General features: G+C 40.1%; 1 pseudogene; it reads left to right on the top strand.

Annotated features, from left to right (window-relative positions):
- The first annotated feature begins 13561 nt into the window (after positions 1–13561).
- Positions 13562–18392, top strand: LOC146615412 (sodium-coupled monocarboxylate transporter 1-like; annotated as a pseudogene).
- Positions 18393–18606: the final 214 nt, after the last annotated feature.

The raw sequence follows: 18606 nt of genomic DNA, 5'->3' as shown, positions 1-18606 counted from the left end.
CAGTAAGGGGATTTCCAAGTGGACTATTGACACAACATTTCCACCAGATGTTGCCATCAAGCCAAATATTGACGTCATACAAACAAATCAGAACATATAAGTATACAAGTTAAACCACAATAAATAAAGTGAAATGACACAGGGAATAAGTATTGAATACATGGAGATAACAAGGGGCAAAATGACATAGAAAGCCAGGAGATCACCTGAAATCTGTCAGTATTGATAGAGAAATCCTGTCCCCTATCAGTACTAATTGATATCAGCTGCTTTAGTCCTAATTGATGGCCTATAAAGGCTCCTCATTACCCAGAAGGCACACAGGAAAGACTTCATGATGGGTAAAAGCAAAGAACTCTCTCAAGATCTACGTAATCTTATCGTTGAAAAGCATTTTGATGGGAATGGTTATAGGTGCATTTCCAGAATGCTGAATGTTCCTGTGAGCACTGTGGGGGCCATTATCCGGAAATGGAAAGTGCATCAGTTCACCATAAACCTGCCACGATCAGGTGCTCCACGCAAGATCCCTGTCCGAGGAGTCCAAAGAATAATCAGGAGGGTTCTCCAAGAGCCAAGAACCACTCGGACAGAACTTCAGGAAGACCTTGCATCAGCAGGTACTGTTGTTTCAAAGAAAACTATAAGCAATGCACTGAACCGCCATGGCATCCATGCACGCTCACCACGCAAGACTCCATTGCTGAACAAAAAGCATGTCAAGGCTCGGTTAAACTTTGCGCAACAGCATTTGGAGAAGCCTGTGGATTATTGGACGACTATAGTATGGTCAGATGAAAGCAAAATTGAACTTTTTGGCAGTCATTCTACACACCATGTTTGGAGAAGAAATGGCACTGCTCACCACCCCAAGAACACCATACCAACAGTCAAGTTTGGGGGTGGAAGCATCATGGTTTGGGGCTGCTTTTCAGCAAGGGGTACTGGCAGACTTCATATTATTGAAGGCAGGATGAATGGAGAGATGTACCGGGACATTCTGGATAAAAATCTGCTGCCATCTACCAGGAAGCTAAAAATGAAAAGAGGGTGGACATTTCAGCAAGACAATGATCCCAAACACAAGGCCAAGGAAACAATGAAGTGGTTTCAAAGAAAGAAAATCAAGTTGCTTGAATGGCCCAGTCAATCACCTGACCTAAATCCCATAGAAAATCTATGGAGAGAACTGAAGATTAAAGTTCATAAAAGAGGCCCAAGGAACCTTCAAGATTTAAAGACCGTTTGTGTGGAAGAATGGGCCAGAATCACTCCTGAGCAATGCAGACGACTGGTCTATCCATACAAGAGGCGTCTAGAAGCTGTAATCACCAACAAAGGCTTTTCTACAAAGTATTGAATAAAGTGTGTTCAATACTTATTCCCTGTGTCATTTCACTTTATTTATTATGGTTTACCTTGTATACTTATATGTTCTGATTTGATTGTATGACTTCAATATTTGGCTTGATGGCAACATCTGGTGGAAATGTTGTGTCAATAGTCCACTTGGAAATCCCCTTACTGATAAAAATGCTGATGTGTCAAATACTTATTTTCCCCGCTGTATATTTTAGAGGTTATAAAAAATCAAAATGTATTTATAAAGAAACCTTTAAATAATAGTCATAATTATGATTATTATAAGAAATATCAAACATTTAAGTGGATTTTCTGTTACACATATTGTATTAGCCCTGCAATAAACTGGCAGCCTGTCTTTGTCCTGTATCAGCTGGGATAGGCTTCATCCTCCCGCAACCCTGAATTGGATACATTGTATTCCAATTATGTAATCTGATCATTTACAAACTCAAGGTTTATAATCAAAATGTAAGTAATAATTATAAAATGGGAAAGCAGAAATAAGTGTGACATGAATGTAAATGTGTGAGCTGACATAGAGGACAGCTACATGCAGTCTGAAAAACCTTTGTTGTCAAGTTTGCTGGTATATCAGCACGAGATCTTCTTACATAGAAGAGACATTAAAGTCTCTAACTCAGTGAAGCATTATTGGTCCCGTCTGTTTGGATAAATATAGTAAGTTGATGTATGTCCATTTATTGACACATTTTCTTAAGTGCTTATCCAGCTCAGGATCACAGTGGAGCTGCAGCTGGATATGTTCACTAAATAAACCTTCCAAAAGTCAACAATAAACCTGCATCCATGTACGTTGTTGTCCACAGGATGAGAAAATCAAACTGGAAGACTGTGGAACATGTTAATAAATGTTTGTGTGTTTATGCCTGTGTCTTTCACAGGAGGCGCTGGAAGGTTTCCCTAATAGTTCCTGGTGAATCAAAGCAGAACCATAAAGGTTGCTGGACTGCATGATGGCCTTACCCCTGAGCAGTCATCCTGTTACAGGAGGAACCAGTTAGAAGCTGTTTTCAAAGTAGCTGAGCAGATTTCATCTCAAGTAAGCAATTAAGTGTTTGTTCGTTTGTTCTGCCACTTAAAGAGCATTTAAGGACGTCTTTCGAGTGTCCAGTTGAATTAATTCTACTGGCTCTCATGGTCATTTGTTATTATAGACATATTTTTCATGTTCATCCAGCTATTTAGTAAATTCTATCTATTTAGTAATATCCGTCAGCTATAAAATGTAATATAAATATAAAAATATCTAAATATCTCCTGTCCTTTATGTTTTAATGATGTAAGTCTGTTTACATTAGCATTCCTCACATATCAATGAGATGCTGTACAGTACAATCCTGCTGACACAGCAGAGGGATAACGACGGCTATTCAACATCGTTACACGACACATTCGAGCTGCATGATGCAGACAAAGTGACTAAATCATCTTTTTTGTGGTTTATTGTCTTCAAACCAGCAGACAAAGCTGATGGCAGAAGATGTCGGAGAAGAACTTCAGGCCGTGGACTGAAAAGGTATTTTTTTCTTGTTATCAAAAGACATTTGGAGTGGCAGCTTCTACAACTGGTTGTGCTGAAGTAAAGCTTACAGTCTAAGAAATCACAGTGTTGATATTCAGCACAAAGAGAAAAGCTCACTTGTTTGAATTAATTTACAATCATAGTTTTATAAATTCTGACTGTAAAGAGCTTTTACAGCTTTGATATTGTTTGACACTCGATATCAGGTGATGGGTTTAATTTAAAGGTTTCTGTGTCCCAATGAGCCATTCACACTGATCAGTGTCAGTTTAACTGTAACACATTCATTATTTAGATTCAACAAAGAAATAACTGAATGTAAAAAAATGGCAGCCCTCAGGCAGGTTTATAGAGATATATGCATGCATTATGAAATTTATGTATCCCAGATAATTGTTATACATCTAGTCATGGCAGACCTACCTCTTCCTCCCAAGTTAACTGGAACCCAAAAGAACTAGTGGGGCTATTTACACACTCACAACCAGTGTGGGGTAAAAAGAGCCACCAAAAAGCTGTCAGCCACAGATGTGCTAGAAGAGTTAGAAACTCTACTTATGGAGAAACTTTCTAAGTCTAACAGGGGACAGGTACTCCTGCCCAAATAACATGATATAACCCCACATACAGCCCAGCCATAAAATGAACCAAGTCATTTAGTTAAAGACAGCATGGGACCAAATGCATGTAACCAGCCTGCATCAACCTGACATTTCTTCCTCCTGAATTAAATGAATGAATGGATGAAAGTTAAATGACTACAAACCTAAAGCCACTAGTTCCCACACTGGAGCTCCCTGACACTGTGTGTTAACCGTATTTAGCTTGTATCAACAGTTGTAACAGGCTAAGCCACCTGAGACACTGCATTGAATGATTGTTCCTGTCTTAATGGTTTCAGCTCAGATGTTCTGCTTTTTCCTTTCAGTAGATCAAAGCAGCTCGTGCTCCTTCTGCTTCCAATTTAGAAGAAGAAGAAGAAGAAGAAGGCGAAGGCTTCAGCAAAGTGGCGTTCATGGTCTCAGTGAACAGTCACGGTCACACACTGCATGTGGTTTTAAAAGCAACATGTCTGTTCACCACAACAATGGAGATGTGTAATATTAGTGCAGCTACGGTTTGTTCTTGAACATCAGTTCTGTTTTCTACTTTGATCACTTAGACCAAAAAAGTGTTGTTTTCAGATTCTTTCTTTTACATCTATAAACCACCTGTTCATTTTTTTATTACAATTAGTTTCACATGAATGTTAGTGTTTCCTTTATGATCTTTTAATGCTTACACTACACTGTACACGTCTACATTAGAGACATTTCTGTTGACTCAGAGTTGTGAAATGTTCTTTTATTTGATGCACAATATGAAGTTCATAATTTTCTTACAAATAAAACTCTAATGACAAACATGAACAGCTGTGCTTATTTCTGAGACATGAGTTTTTGAATGTGTTGATATTTACACAGTGTGCATCTGTCTGCTGAAACTGTAATGGTGAACCTGAGGTGATGGTCAACAGAAGGCAAATATAAAACAATATTGAAGTAATGTCTTTACCCTCTGCAGCGTGTGGACGCTGTGCACACAATCACCTTATTCACTGTAGTAAACGTGCACCGCTAGCTCACGTGACTGACTGTCTCCATGGTTACATCGTATATTATTAGCTATGCAAACAGCTTCCAAAGATACCGCCATAGCTCTCTGCAGCTGTAACACTTAAACACTTTGCAAATCATTTCATGTTTTTGATCGTTATGAAGACAGAATATGTTTTTAAGGTCATGCTAGGCGGTTGCTATGGTGGTTGCTGTGGACTTGGCTGGACCGCGTCCGATTCCTGTTATTAGCTGTCCGCCGCAGGAAGGCTGCGTTCCATTTACAAGTAGTGACAGTCTGCCGCAACTCGAACTCAAACCCCGCTTTGTTCTGTAATTATAGGCCTTTTATAGCCGTTCATGACACGCACACACACACATAAAGCATTTGCCTCACCATGAGAATGCAACTTTACCTAACCTAACCTTAAAGTATCTGATATAGGATAGAAAAATGAAGCAACCAGAGATTTAATGATGAAGACTCTGGGTTCTGTAGTTCACGTTTTACAGTCCTGAATGACTCTTTGCATATGATTTATTGAAGAGGACTTTAGAATGCACTTTACATTTAGACTGTTGCTGTTTAATTTTTTACATTGTTGCCGTGTTATGTCATGAATAAGGTTCACCTGCTGGGGGTTTGATGGATCAGCTGGACAATACAGTCAAAGACAGACTTCATTCATCATATGCAAGAATCGTAGTTGGATTTTTGTTGTCACTCGTGTTTTTGAACCAAATATTGAAAACAATTCTGACAGACTGGATACCTGGTCAGGTGTACATTACCTTGTACTCAAGCATCCCAGGACAGAGCCCTGCCCCACCATGAGCCTGGGTGGATACGTGGTTATAATATAAAAGGACCGATACTGAATATGAATATTTCATGAAAATTGAATTATAATACGAATTAGTAATAAGGGTTTCTCTGCGCCCTTATCTACCCCATACTCAAAGAGCTGCGGGCAGAGAGGGTGACAGGAGAGGATGGCACTGAAGAGAAGATGCTCGGTTTCTGGAGTCTCCTGGTCCTGTCAGTATTAGTAGGATGCATCTGCTGTGTCTTCTCGTGGATGCTCACTTACCTTGACTCGTTCCAGCCTGGTATGGATTTCCCAACACTGCAGACAGTGGCCCACGTCAGAGACGTTTAATATTGATTACATATGTCTGAATTGCTAACCCTAACCCTAGCTCAACAGACCACAGTGCCCTGGACTGTCAGTATTATTACATGCTGTGAACATAAGTACCTTTGATCACAGTTTAAAAGAGAAGGAATATTGGAAAAAAGATCAACATTGTGATATTATTTCTTCCAAACTGACCAGAAACATGCTTGTCAGACTCTCACAGCAAAGGATCAGACTCACTGTGCATGACAGCTCAGGCCAATGATGTCTGTTAGATTGTCAGTTGTTTAGTGCTTCTGTACAGTTAGGGTCACCGTCTCTATTTCAGAATAATTAATATGTGGAAAACACTAAAAGTTGATTGTCTTCCAATATTCTAGCATAATTAAAAAACTTTGACTTTAAGTACATATTATTAGTCCTAATGCCAGCATGATTCTTCATAACTCCTGCTTTGAAATACTGAACTTTAAAATTTACCTGATGAAAGATCATTTACAGTGGCACTCTGTCAGGATCATTCTGATTGTAAGATCACTGTATTAATCTGAATCCTTCTGAAATGTGCTGTGAATGAATGCTGATGCAACTCACTGTGGGAAAGCTGTTAATAAAAGGAATCTGTGACACATGCAACACATTCACAGAGGAAGAGGACACAAAGGGAGGACACGCAGAGGCTGTGTTGAAGTCAGAAATCCAAATCTTTATTAAAAAACAGGCGGCGGTTACAAACAGGAAGACAAGCAGTCCATCAAACAGTCTACAGGGTCAAACATACAGAGAATTCAAACAGCAGTAAAAAATAACTGGACACTGAAAAACATAAAGCAATGTGTGACGCAATAGAAGGAAGCAGCGCAGTATATTCACTGAATTATCATCAATTACAAAAGAGAAAAAGGACGATTTCTAAGGATCATTTTCTTAAATGCAGTTAGAGTGTGGCTGGTAAAGATGGAAACATACAGAATGTAAACTGTGTGAGTTTGTGAACTTTGTTAGTAACAAATGAGGTAAAAAAAAAAAAACAGACAAAACACAGAAAGAGGCTCTCAGTATTCATTAATAATTAGAAAGAAAAATTCTGGTCGTGGATTTTTACAGTCTTAGTTCCGCTCGCTGTCATCATTATAATCATCATGATCAATGGCGAGGTCCTGAGGTGGGTGGGGCTGTCTCTGGTGATGTCACCATGAAGGAACAGCATCTGGCACGTGTTGGTGAAACATCCCAGTACACTGGTGTAGTTTCCTCTCCAGCTGTTTGACATGTGACACTTGAACATTAAGGGGAAGAAGAAGAAACAGTGTTAGGTCAGGTGACCACTTGGTTTCTAAAGTAACTGACAGGAAGTAACCAGGCCGTTAGAAATGGATGGCATGTGTTTAGAGTTACTGTAGTTGGGTAACTCTACTTACCAAAAGCAGCAGCACACAGATGAAGGATCAGATGCTGAATGTTGCAGGAACATGCTCATGTGCGGTGGTTATTCAGTGCTGCTCCGGCAGGTTAGACAGTCCAAGACTGATATGCTGCCCATCTGAGAGTTTGAAAACACACATGCAAAGATTTATTTTGTATTACAGTCAAAGTTGGATGTTCATTTTTGTCCTTTAAAAATGTTTGTGTATTTGAAAGCACTAACATTTAAGGATGACTCTAATCGTCTCTCTCTAAGAGTGTCTCCTTTAAAGGGGAGACAAGTGTATCCACTGATCCACGTCACTTTACCTGGATGATGACTCCTCCCCCCTCACTCAGAAACACTCCTAATATAACCAAGCAAATAAATAATATTGAAGATTTACTTACATCATTACAAAAACAGCAAAAACATCTCCCTTTGATTCCATTTCTCCATTCCTGCTGAACATCAGGCAACAAATATCTCAATAAATCACAGTAAAATGTAAAGCACATGTTTTCTCTGCTTTGTCTAACCTCTGCAGAGCCTCTGTCAAGAAAAACATAACTGTAAGCATAAAACAAATATACATTCATAACACGTCACTGGACAAACCTCGGTCAGCTGATTTCCTCTGTGCAGTGCAGACGAGCATCAGTCAGCGAGTGACTCTGCTGGTTCTTCTGAGGAAACACCACCGTCTCTCCACACCGTCACCATCTGTGAGCACAAACTGCTGCTCTGCCAGCATGTAGGAATCACATATCACACACACAAGGGTGAAGAAACATCAGAGCTCAACTTTGGATACTTTAGATCTAAACAGATCAAAGCAACTCTTAGTTTCAACAATCAGTGAGCAGACAAACAATGATACCAAACTGATTCTGTATGAATACAATATGGTATTTTCAATACAGCTGTCAAATTAATTTATTAAAACTAATACAGATATATGTATATTTCTTTTGATAAATTAGTTTGCTAAATTATAAGAATATATTTTTATTTTTTTTTCATTTAACAATTGCAACTGAAAGAAATTAAATATTGAACAAAAATATATTGTCACATTCTGAGCATGCTCAGCACGCTGACAGACTTGAAGTTGCTACAGATTTTAAGAAGTGATAATTATAGGGAAGAAACTTCTCTTTTTCATCCGTTTAATCAAACATTTGATGCCTCAGCTGTCTCAGTCTATAGCGTTCTGCAACTACAACTAACCTGAAGCTTGGATTTGGCTGCAGGTGCCCCTGTACATCCTTCTCAGCAGCACACATGTGGGTACCATTTAATCACACTTCTTCCTGAGCTTTGCTTCATCACAAGACCAAAGGTGGCATCCTGTGTCACAGTCTTATCATCATCCAGAAGAAACATTTGAAGAAACATCATGGAAAAGAAACATTTACGCACCTCCTGGTTTTGTTTTCTGATCCTGCAAAAAGACTGAGGACAACAAAGCCCAGAGAACACGAGATACACAACATCCAACATTCAGACTCAACAGCCTCCATAAATGAAGAGCACCAGGTTGGTTCAGTTATAGTAGATATGAGCATACTTCACATTACTGGGTATGAATAATAATGAGGAGGCAAACTTTGAAGATGCAGAGCATGATGTCCCACCATCAGACTGTAAACAAACATCCACCAGGCTTCTTTGTTGCCAAAATTGATGATTCTCCCATCAGGGATCAGTAGAGTGTAGAAGCAGCAGTCACTGAAATATTACCGTTTCAGATAAGAAATCTAGCACATAAAAGCCAGGGTGGGAGGGATCTCTGCAAACTGACTTACCTCTGCAAGTGTGAAGCTCAACAAAAATCTGACTCTCCAGTCACTGACAAACAAAAACTCCAGCTGGGAGATAGAAAACGCTGTCTGGGTCCTGCTGGATGTTGCTGGTCAGAGTCCCACATTAGCAGAGTGCTTCTTGGTCCCACTGACCCATGTGGACAGCGACTGTGGAGAACTGTTCTGGAAAACAGAGAAGAGAATTAAAATGACAAAAAGCCAAACAGGATTTCCACAAAGACTATCTTGGAATCAGCAATCAAAAAAATCACTGGTTCATATTTCAATTAAATATGACCAGGTTCCTCAAATGTACGCAGTTCAGATCTGATTTAATTTAATTTCCTTCACACAGCACATTCGTCCAGGCTGACAGGTAAACATAGAATTAATCTCAGGTAACATGACTCATAGTAGAGATTCAGTAAGAAAGATTGCAGGCTCTAACATTATTACCACACAATCCAAGGACACACCGACAGCTCAGATTTGTAGAACTATTTCTATTTAAACAAATGTCTTCTGAATATTCAATTCAGGTTCACAGTGGGAGGGTGGGGGGGGGGGGGGGGGGGGGGGGGGGGGGTCGTGGAATTTTTGAAATAAAGTCTGCAACACAGAAAGAGCTGTGATCAAGCTATTTATTACTGCGCCAACACACATCAAACATCACAGTTCAGTCATGTCAGCGCTGCCACAGAAGTTGTGCTCCTCCTCCTTTATGCATTCCAAGGAAGAGGGAGGAAGTTACAAACTGATCCTACCACACTTCAACGGATCAATGGTTAAGCTGTTTTGTGCCCTTGGCCTTATCAGCACCTGTAAAGGGAGTTGTTTTCTCAAACTGCTGACGCTGAAGTAAGTTCATCTAGTTTTAGAAACTTTCACTGAACAGTCTATAACAGTGTCACAACTAAGCATATGCATAAGCACTTAAATACTTAAAATGAGAATAACAGAACATTTCTATTACAGAGGCTAGAGCCTGTCCCAGTAGTCACAGGTAGAGCACACCTGGACAGGTCACCAGTCTGTCAGAGGACTAACACAGAGACAGACATCAGAGTAACAAATCTATTTAAAATTAATGTAAGTTTGCTGCAGCTGTATGTATGAACATGTGTTTCTGTGCTCACAGTCCACCTCTCAGGAACCTGCAGTTCACTTTTAGTCTACTTTAAACAGACCTCACAAAAGGCTGATGTGGCTGGATCAGTAGTCTGATTTAAGTACGATACCTTTGGCCAGGGATTCATCTGGTGCATCGCTTCACTGCAGTCTTACGTATTTTCCCCACACCTGAATAAAAAATACTGATATATACAAATAACAGCTTCAGCTGATGCAGCCTGACTCAATCCTAGATGTTCAGCACACAGAGACACAGAGGTACTGTTTAAAGTTTAGTGTTAACCTGAGTCACTGATCATTTGCAGTATTACAGAGTCTGGCAGTCTTTGCATGATGTCCACGTCACTGTACGTTTCTAGCTGACTCTCAGGTGTGACAGGTGTGCCAGCAGGAAAGAGTAATAATAACCTGCATCCTGAGGTTTGTCATGCAGGATTAAAGGAGCCAGGCTTTGTTCACACAGCTAGGATTGTATTTTACACTGACCCTGGGTCAGTATAAGTATCATACAGTTTAAACGAAGCACTGAAACTTGCACATATTTATTATAGATGCACTGAAGCTAATCGAGATATTTGCTGTCAGTCTGTGGCTGCGATTAATCACTTTACTGGAAACTTTATTAACTAGTAACTTCATCAGTCATGACAGAAGCTAATATTTCTGTGCTAACATCGTTTAACCAGTAACAGCTTTCCTCCAATATAAGCTAACGTTTACACCGTAACTTTAAGCTAGCACCATAAAGACGGTAAAACACGTAATAACATCTACAAATGCATCTTAAAGCTGTTATATTAGCACTCGGTGTATTACTAACATAACCACATTAACATTACTGACACTCGCTGACTTTTAATAGTCATTCTATAAATGCTGTCCGTTTAAATGGTCTTACCTGTACACACTGCATATCCACCGGATTCCAGCCAGAGTGGATTCTGGAGTCTTCCCACGCTCCTGTTAGTGATCCTCCATCTGGATGGATGAGAACAACCTTCTGAACAATCTAGCAGGAGATGGCCCATATCTATGGGACTGGTTTGTGCTAATAACGCTAATGTATGGACTGATAACAGCCGAAGCGGGTGAATAAAGTCACCCAGTCGCTAGCTGTGCCATTACCCAGCATACATCACTCCCTCCGTAAATGCAATAAACCATACAAAAGTATCGTTCTACCTGTTTTTCAGGTAGTTGTTTACATTATATAATTTATTGTGTTCTGTATACGTCACTACAATGTGATTTGGAAAATGTCTAAATATACCGACAACAGGCACTTCCCGGCAATCTCTTCAATCGGAGGACCCTTCACGTCAATTCCCGACGCGAGAGGGGTACCCTGCGCGTCCATAAGTGCAGCAGAGGGAGCCTGACCATGCGTCACACGTTTGACGAGTTGGGAGTGAGAACGTGTTACCATTCGCTACCGCTTATCCTTTTCAGGGTCGCGGGGGGTGCTGGAGCCAATCCCAGCTGTCATGGGGCGAGAGGCGGGGTACACCCTGGACAGGTCGCCAGTCTGTCACAGGGCTAACACACAAGGACAGACAACCATTTATACTCAGTGGCAATTTGGATTATCCAATTAACCTATCCCCACAAACTGCATGTCTTTGGACGGTGGGAGGAAGCCGGAGTACCCAGAGGGAACCCACGCAGACACGGGGAGAACATGTAAGCCGGCGAGCACTGTGAGGGTCATGTTTTTTGACTTTTCCAGTGCTTTCAACACCATCAGGCCGACCCTCCTGGGTGATAAGTTAGCAGCGATGCAGGTGGATGCTTCTCTGGTGTCCTGGATTGTTGATTACCTGACAGGAAGACCACAATATGTACGTCTCCCACAGTGTGTGTCTGACAAGGTGATCATCACATTTTGGGTTATTTAGACCAAAATACTCAATTTTGCTCTACATGGGCCTGATATCCACGTACGAGGACATTATACTGCCATTGTTCTATCAAATATTTTAAACGGATATCCTCATATGTGGCTCTTATTGTTCTTAAAAACAAAAATAAGGTAAAAAAAAATCTGATAATTCTCTGTTTTTACATTCATCAGGCACCAATATGCCCAGATATCAAAGAGAAATTAAAAATACATGTCATGGAAGAGTTCGGGTCTTAGGAGGTTAAATATAATACATATACATATACACTGTCAAAGATAATTGTCTTTGAGTGAAGATTTAAGGTGACAGGACATATAAATAACTGCAACTTGAATCTTTACTGAAGCTCAGTATTTGACACAGAGTTCACTCACATGAATTTCACTCACATGTGCTGTACCAGTGTACCTGCACATGTGATGTCACAATAGAAGTGATTTGATTTGAGAGTTCAAACTCACTGCTGTAATAACCTATAATGATTAATATAATAACTATAGTATTGGTCATCTCATATTTACACTGACTTTAGTGAACATGAACAACATTAACTAATTGTTATTTACTAGCTAATCTTATATGTAGTGATGTGACGTTCTGTATCGAGGCTTCGAAGCCTGTGTCGAGTAATTGAGGGGGCGTTTCCGCGATGCGCGTATCGAGCCTTGCTTCATTTATGGGAGGAGCTGAAAATGATGACGTCCGAAGCCTCGCTGCCCGGCTGTACCACGTGACTGGTTCATGAAGTGGTTCGAACTTTGCCGCGAGATATGACAGCGATATAAACCCCTCAGACTTCATTCAAAAATGTGGGTGTTTGATGGAGAGTTGCGGTTAGTGAGAGTTTGGAGACCGTTTGGAGACAGTTTGGAGGTTTATGAGAGTGAGGAGAGAAAGTCAGGAGAGAATGGAGCCAGCTAAGAAGAGGAGCACAACTACTGTCCACACCCCAACCACACCTCACAGTAAATGATCATTTCCATTTTAAGCATTTCCAAATAATCATTTTCCATACTGCCAGTATAAATATACACAGTATGCTGCCATCACTACAATATACATGTTTTACACACTCCTTGTGTTGTTGACATTTACAGGCTGTGTGCAAAAGGCCACACTCTTCAAATTCATGCCAACTAATATTTTTACGTCCAGTAGGTCTCCTACTAGAGCAAATGAAGCTTCAAGAAGCTTTGCGCTGGGATGAACCAATTGGATGAAAAGCTTCAGTGCTTCATTAAGCTTCATCTGCCCATCACTACTTATATGACTGTTCAGTACAGATATGAAGCCCAGCAATCATGTTTTACAGTCCTGTGGTCTCAGCCTCAGATACTTATCAAATCACACAAAGCTCATGTAGAAACGAACAAAACATGTTCTCCCTCATTACCCGCCTGTTTCCAATCAGTGCACGGCCTTAATCAGGAGTCTTAATCAGCATCACCTGTGGAGGTTGTGGCTAACAACGAACATAACTATAGGTGTTTAGGAATATATAAGCTGAAGAGCTCGGACACATAGCGAGTTTGTGCGTCATGGAGAGCAGGGTTCGCAGTGATTTGTAAAGGCCTATCTGGCGTTATAGTTAGTTTTGCTCTGACTTGTAACAAAATGTGTGAGGACTTGGCTGGAGCTGACTCGTTGCACATAGCGGACTATGCAGTTTTTGTGTTGATGCTGCTGGTGTCCGCAACCATCGGCTTACACTACGCTTGGATCGGAAGAAGGCAGCAAAATACCCAGGAATTCTTAACCGGAGATCGAAAACTCACCGCTCTGCCCGTCTCCCTGTCACTGACCGCCAGCGACCTGTCGTCCATCATACTGATATCCATTCTGGTAGAGGTAATGTGCGGGATTGGCCTCAGATTAAAATTCTCTCATTGCACTTTCATTTTTTCCTGTGATTGGCTTTCCCCGTGAATATTTGACTTTAAACTGTACTTGCATAAGTATAAGGACCTTCCTCATGGCAATTAATACAACATTTAAGTAACAGAAAAACTAATTGCATAGAACTTTGAGTTTATAGTAAAAACATTCTGTTAGCTAATAAAATATTCCAAGCTGTATTATTGGAAGTATGACTTTTATATTTAAAATATCTCAGATGAAATGTGCATTACATGTCTTTACACTGACGGTAGTTTAACTGGTCCAGTCCATTTGGCCCACGATGAAAAATGAGTTTGATAATTTTAAGAAACTCCATTCTGGGTTTCTTTGAGGCCTGGGCTTTCATCATCAGAGTTCAGCCTTTAACCTATAACAATTAGAATATTCTCAAGTAACACTCAAATATGATCAACAGTTAATTACGGCACCGGCCGGAGTACCGGGAGCAGTTTGGAAGAACAAGAAGACGTGGAGACTGTTCTAGATTGTCATCCCAAACTAACTCGGTTTATTCTTTTGTGCAGCAGTTTTTATAGGCAGACAACAGGTTTCAGTTCAGACCCTGCCCACTGGGTGGGGTGGTGTCCTTCGACAGTTGGAATCCTTTGTTCAGCAAGGGCAATAAAGATACACTCACAAGGCCTATAAATCTTATACAGAGGTCTCCTACATCCGTGAGTTCTGACACAACCCAGATGGTCTTCACATAAACATCTTCTGCAAGGGAGTGATCAGTAAAAGAGTGATTTGTTGGTGTTTTCCCTCAAACCTTAGTATCTACTTTCACACCATAAAATCTTCAGTTGACACAGCAAGAGAAAATGACGGTTAACATAAAGAGCCTTGTTGAGTCACAGAATCTTCTGTCTAATATCATCAAAAAAAGTACCCAGTAAATGCTCCCATAATACTAAAATATCTAATATCCACGCTGTAATAAAAACATTTATTCAGGGTTGGACTCCTGTTAGTATTTCAAGTCTACTGCACCAACTCCAATAGCCCGACTGTGTGAATTGTTAAAACTTTATAAACCTGCATGTGTGTCATGGTCTTGCTCATTTTCCTGTTTGTTAAATTGGAAACGCTGCTTGTCTGTAGGTGTACCGCTATGGAGCCATCATAGGGTATGCTTGCTTCGGGCATTTTCTGGCCCAGGTGTTCACATGTGAGATCTTTCTCCCAGTCTTTTACAGGCTGCCCATTACCAGCACTTTTCAGGTATGTGTAGTAGCTTTTTGCAGATTGTGTACAATAACCAGAAGCGCGTCCGTAATTTAAAGGGAAGATATCAGCTTATTTGGTTTCTGGTTAAACCAGTTATGATTTATTGTGTAATAAAATGTTTGTTTGTTTTTTAATTAGACTGCTCTATGGTACAATAAATGCACCACTAGTTTGTTTGTTTTTTAAAAAAAGTCTGTTTGGATGCTGTATGAGTAACTGTCTTCTCTACCAAGTATCTGGAGCTGCGTTATAACAAAGTAACCCGTCTGCTGGTAACATTCCTCGCTATTATTCAAACAGCGAGTATGGCAGTAAGCAAGTTTTAAGACGTGTTTGGCTAGGGCCACATATCTGTAACCAGATGGCCATTTGTCCTTTTTTTTTTTTACCACAGCTCCTTTTGTCTGGACTTGCAATTTATGCTCCAGCCCTCGCATTAAATCAAGGTATAGTCAGGCCAAAGCTGACAGGTTCAGGAAACATTACTGCACAAGTAAACTTGTGGGTACTTGAGTGACCAGTATCTTAAATGTTCCCACTTCTCTGCAGTGACTGGGTGGAATCTGTGGGTGGTAATCGTGGTAACAGGAATGGTCTGTACGGCATACTGCGCATTGGTATGGAACAACAAAAGCTGCAAAAGTCATCTCTCTCTCTGCTATACATTTCCCTTAAACTGAACTGTTTCTTGCTTTGACTGTCTGGATTTAAATGGGCTCATTATTTCAGGGTGGAATGAAGGCAGTGGTTTGGACAGATGTTTTCCAGGTAGGCTTCGACACGCAAGATTACTGTTAATGCTACATAGCCTACATAGAAGAATATCAAATGAGTCAATTTCGAGTGCCAGGACATTTGGCTTTAATTCTAAATCACAATTAAACTTGAATTCTAGTTGTAGCAGTGGGGTAAATGTCTTGATATAATCCGATTTTTATCTTCTAGGTTGGAATAATGTTAGCCGGCCTTCTGTGTCATATCCAAGTGTCTCTCCTTAGGAGTCTCTATTCTGTCCAATTCACAAGGAGGAAGACTGAACTTTCTGGAGTGAGTATAAGGGAAGAAAGTAAAGTAACTTTAAGAGCCTGCATATTCAAACCCTTGCATCTCAATACTGAGGAATTGTTTTGGCAAATTGAGTACAATTTTGCACCATAATTCAAATGATAGAAATGTACAGTACATTAAAGTGTGTATTTGAGCCCCACTGTTGGAACTGAGTGCAACAAAAGCACTGCTTTCTTTACTTGGATTTAAATCACAGTACTTGAACTAGGCACGTTGATAGACTGAACTTCTGGAAACAAATTGCTTCTGTACTATAGTCTGAAAATAAGCCAAAGAACTCTGGCTGAACCCCAATATAGGGAGTGATTGTCCAGGTAAAGGCAAACATTTTTTTATTTTTTTTTAAACCGCTCTAAATGAATAAGTCAAAACGACTCAATAGCCCAGGGGTGTCAAACGTAAGGCCAAGGGGCCATAATTGGTCTACCAGAGACTCTGACCAAAGTAGATAAGAAAGAACAATCAATTATTATTATTTTTTTTTAAAAGTGGGTCAACAGTAAAGACCTCCAACAATTTTTAAACTTTACACATTTCTTACATTTTAAGATGGTCCATTGATGGATTTGCAGCTATATTTAAATGTATAATTAAACTGTACAGAAAGGAAGTGACTGGTTCAGCCCATGTCTCCTGCAGTGCTAAGGCTTTGACATCCCTGCAGCAACTTCTGACATGTTTGACCATATTAGCGTACTCTAATCTACTCTTACTCGGGCTTATTTGGATAGATTGCAAAGATGCTGAATATGTTACAGTGCTGGGGTTTAAAATCACATTAACTTTTCTGAGCAAATATTATTCTGCCTTTTCACTACAGTATTGTCTTGTGACAAACACCAGGCCAGTTTTTCCTGGAAACCTCATTGACATATCTGTGTAGGCTCTTAGTCATCCATCATCAGTCATATAAGGAGTTACGGGTCATATTGATGCATTTGCGTGAAATCATTAGGGTCTGTAGTTACTGTTTTTTAAATATGAATAAAGTTGCACAATTGTCACTTCACTTTAGATGATTCATAGGTATACGGTTTTCCCAGTTTTGACTTGAACCCTCTGAGGCGGCACACATTTTGGACCATAGCCATCGGTGGGACACTCGGCTGGACAATGACCAGTGGAACTAGCCAGACTCAGGTTCAGAGATACAACTCCTGCAAGAGTATCACTCATGCCAGAATGTGAGTCATAATTTAATGGGAGGATTTTATAACTGAAACAATACTATATCACTTAAAATGTGGAAAATTTTCAGGCTTGCATATGGAAGTGTAAAAATGTGCTAGTCAACTTTCTGCTTGTCTAATCTATTAAGTGCAGTGTACTTGCAAGCAGGACCATAGAATACTCAAAGTCTAGACTTGGTATGATTTAAGGACCCTCAGTCTTGTAACTAATGGGACCCGGATACAGTGCATCCATAAACAAGTGTAGATTTTTCTTAATGCCAGCCTGGCAAGAATGGAAATTTATCCTTTCAACTGTTTCACCTGGTCTCTTTCAGAGCTGTGTTCATCAGCGTGGTAAGTTATTCTTTGTTCCTGGGATCTGCAGTGTTTTCAGGATTGTGCCTCTACTCTTTCTATAAGGACTGATCCATGGACAGCTGGAACAATTTCTTTTTCTGATCAGGTATTGAGGTTCTGTGTCATAACTTATTCCCTTAAAGTACTAGTGGATCTGCCTGTGGTTTTACAAGCAACAAGTTGATCTTTGTTTCTTCATAGCTGCTGCCATATTTGGTAATGGATATCCTGAAAAGCTACCCTGGCCTCCCAGGACTCTTTCTTGCAGCAGTTTACAGTGGCACCTTAAGGTTTTATACTTTTATTTGCTAATAAAGTATTGCAGTTTCCAACATCAAAAGCTGGGCCTCATCCTGTACTTAATGCATCTTGTTTCCTAGCTGGTTCCATCAGTTAAATGATTGTCAAATGTTACGTGAATGGTTGCAGACCTTTTAATAACTTTTATTAAGCTCAGCACAGTCTCATCAATCATCAACACATTGGCTGCAGTGACTCTAGAGGACCTGATCAAGCCAAATGTCACACTGACTGACAGACAATTGCTTTACATCTCCAGAGCACTGAGTACGTACCTGATCTGTTCACAGTACATGGTGAACTCTGTCCTTTGAGCACTGGTATGTGACTGAGGCTAAAGCTGAATTAGTTATAAATCTTCATGATTAAAATGTCAGTTTTTACACGAAGTTGTTGCAGGTTGCAGTATTGGAGGGTTGTGTGTTTCTATGGCTGGCCTGGCATCACTTATGGGACTACTTGCTCAGGTAGTGAGAATCTGTTGATACAAGTCACAACATGAAAATACATAAATCTTAAATGTGGCCTACCAAACACTTGGACTTTTTAAACATGTGCGTGTGTATATAAAGCATTTAAGGTTTCACTTAGGATGTTTTGATGAAGAATAATCATCGGTGAGGTCAGTGGAAGTCCTGTTTGGTCTGTTTGTTTTACTTTTACGGAGAAGCACAATGTTTAAACACGTTCAATAAAGGC

Source organism: Diplotaxodon limnothrissa, linkage group LG17, assembly GCF_057381915.1.
Source record: "Diplotaxodon limnothrissa isolate DT_005_m linkage group LG17, D_limnothrissa_male_GT1.1, whole genome shotgun sequence".
NCBI lineage: Eukaryota > Metazoa > Chordata > Actinopteri > Cichliformes > Cichlidae > Diplotaxodon > Diplotaxodon limnothrissa.
This window is presented reverse-complemented; position numbering and strand designations above follow the sequence as displayed.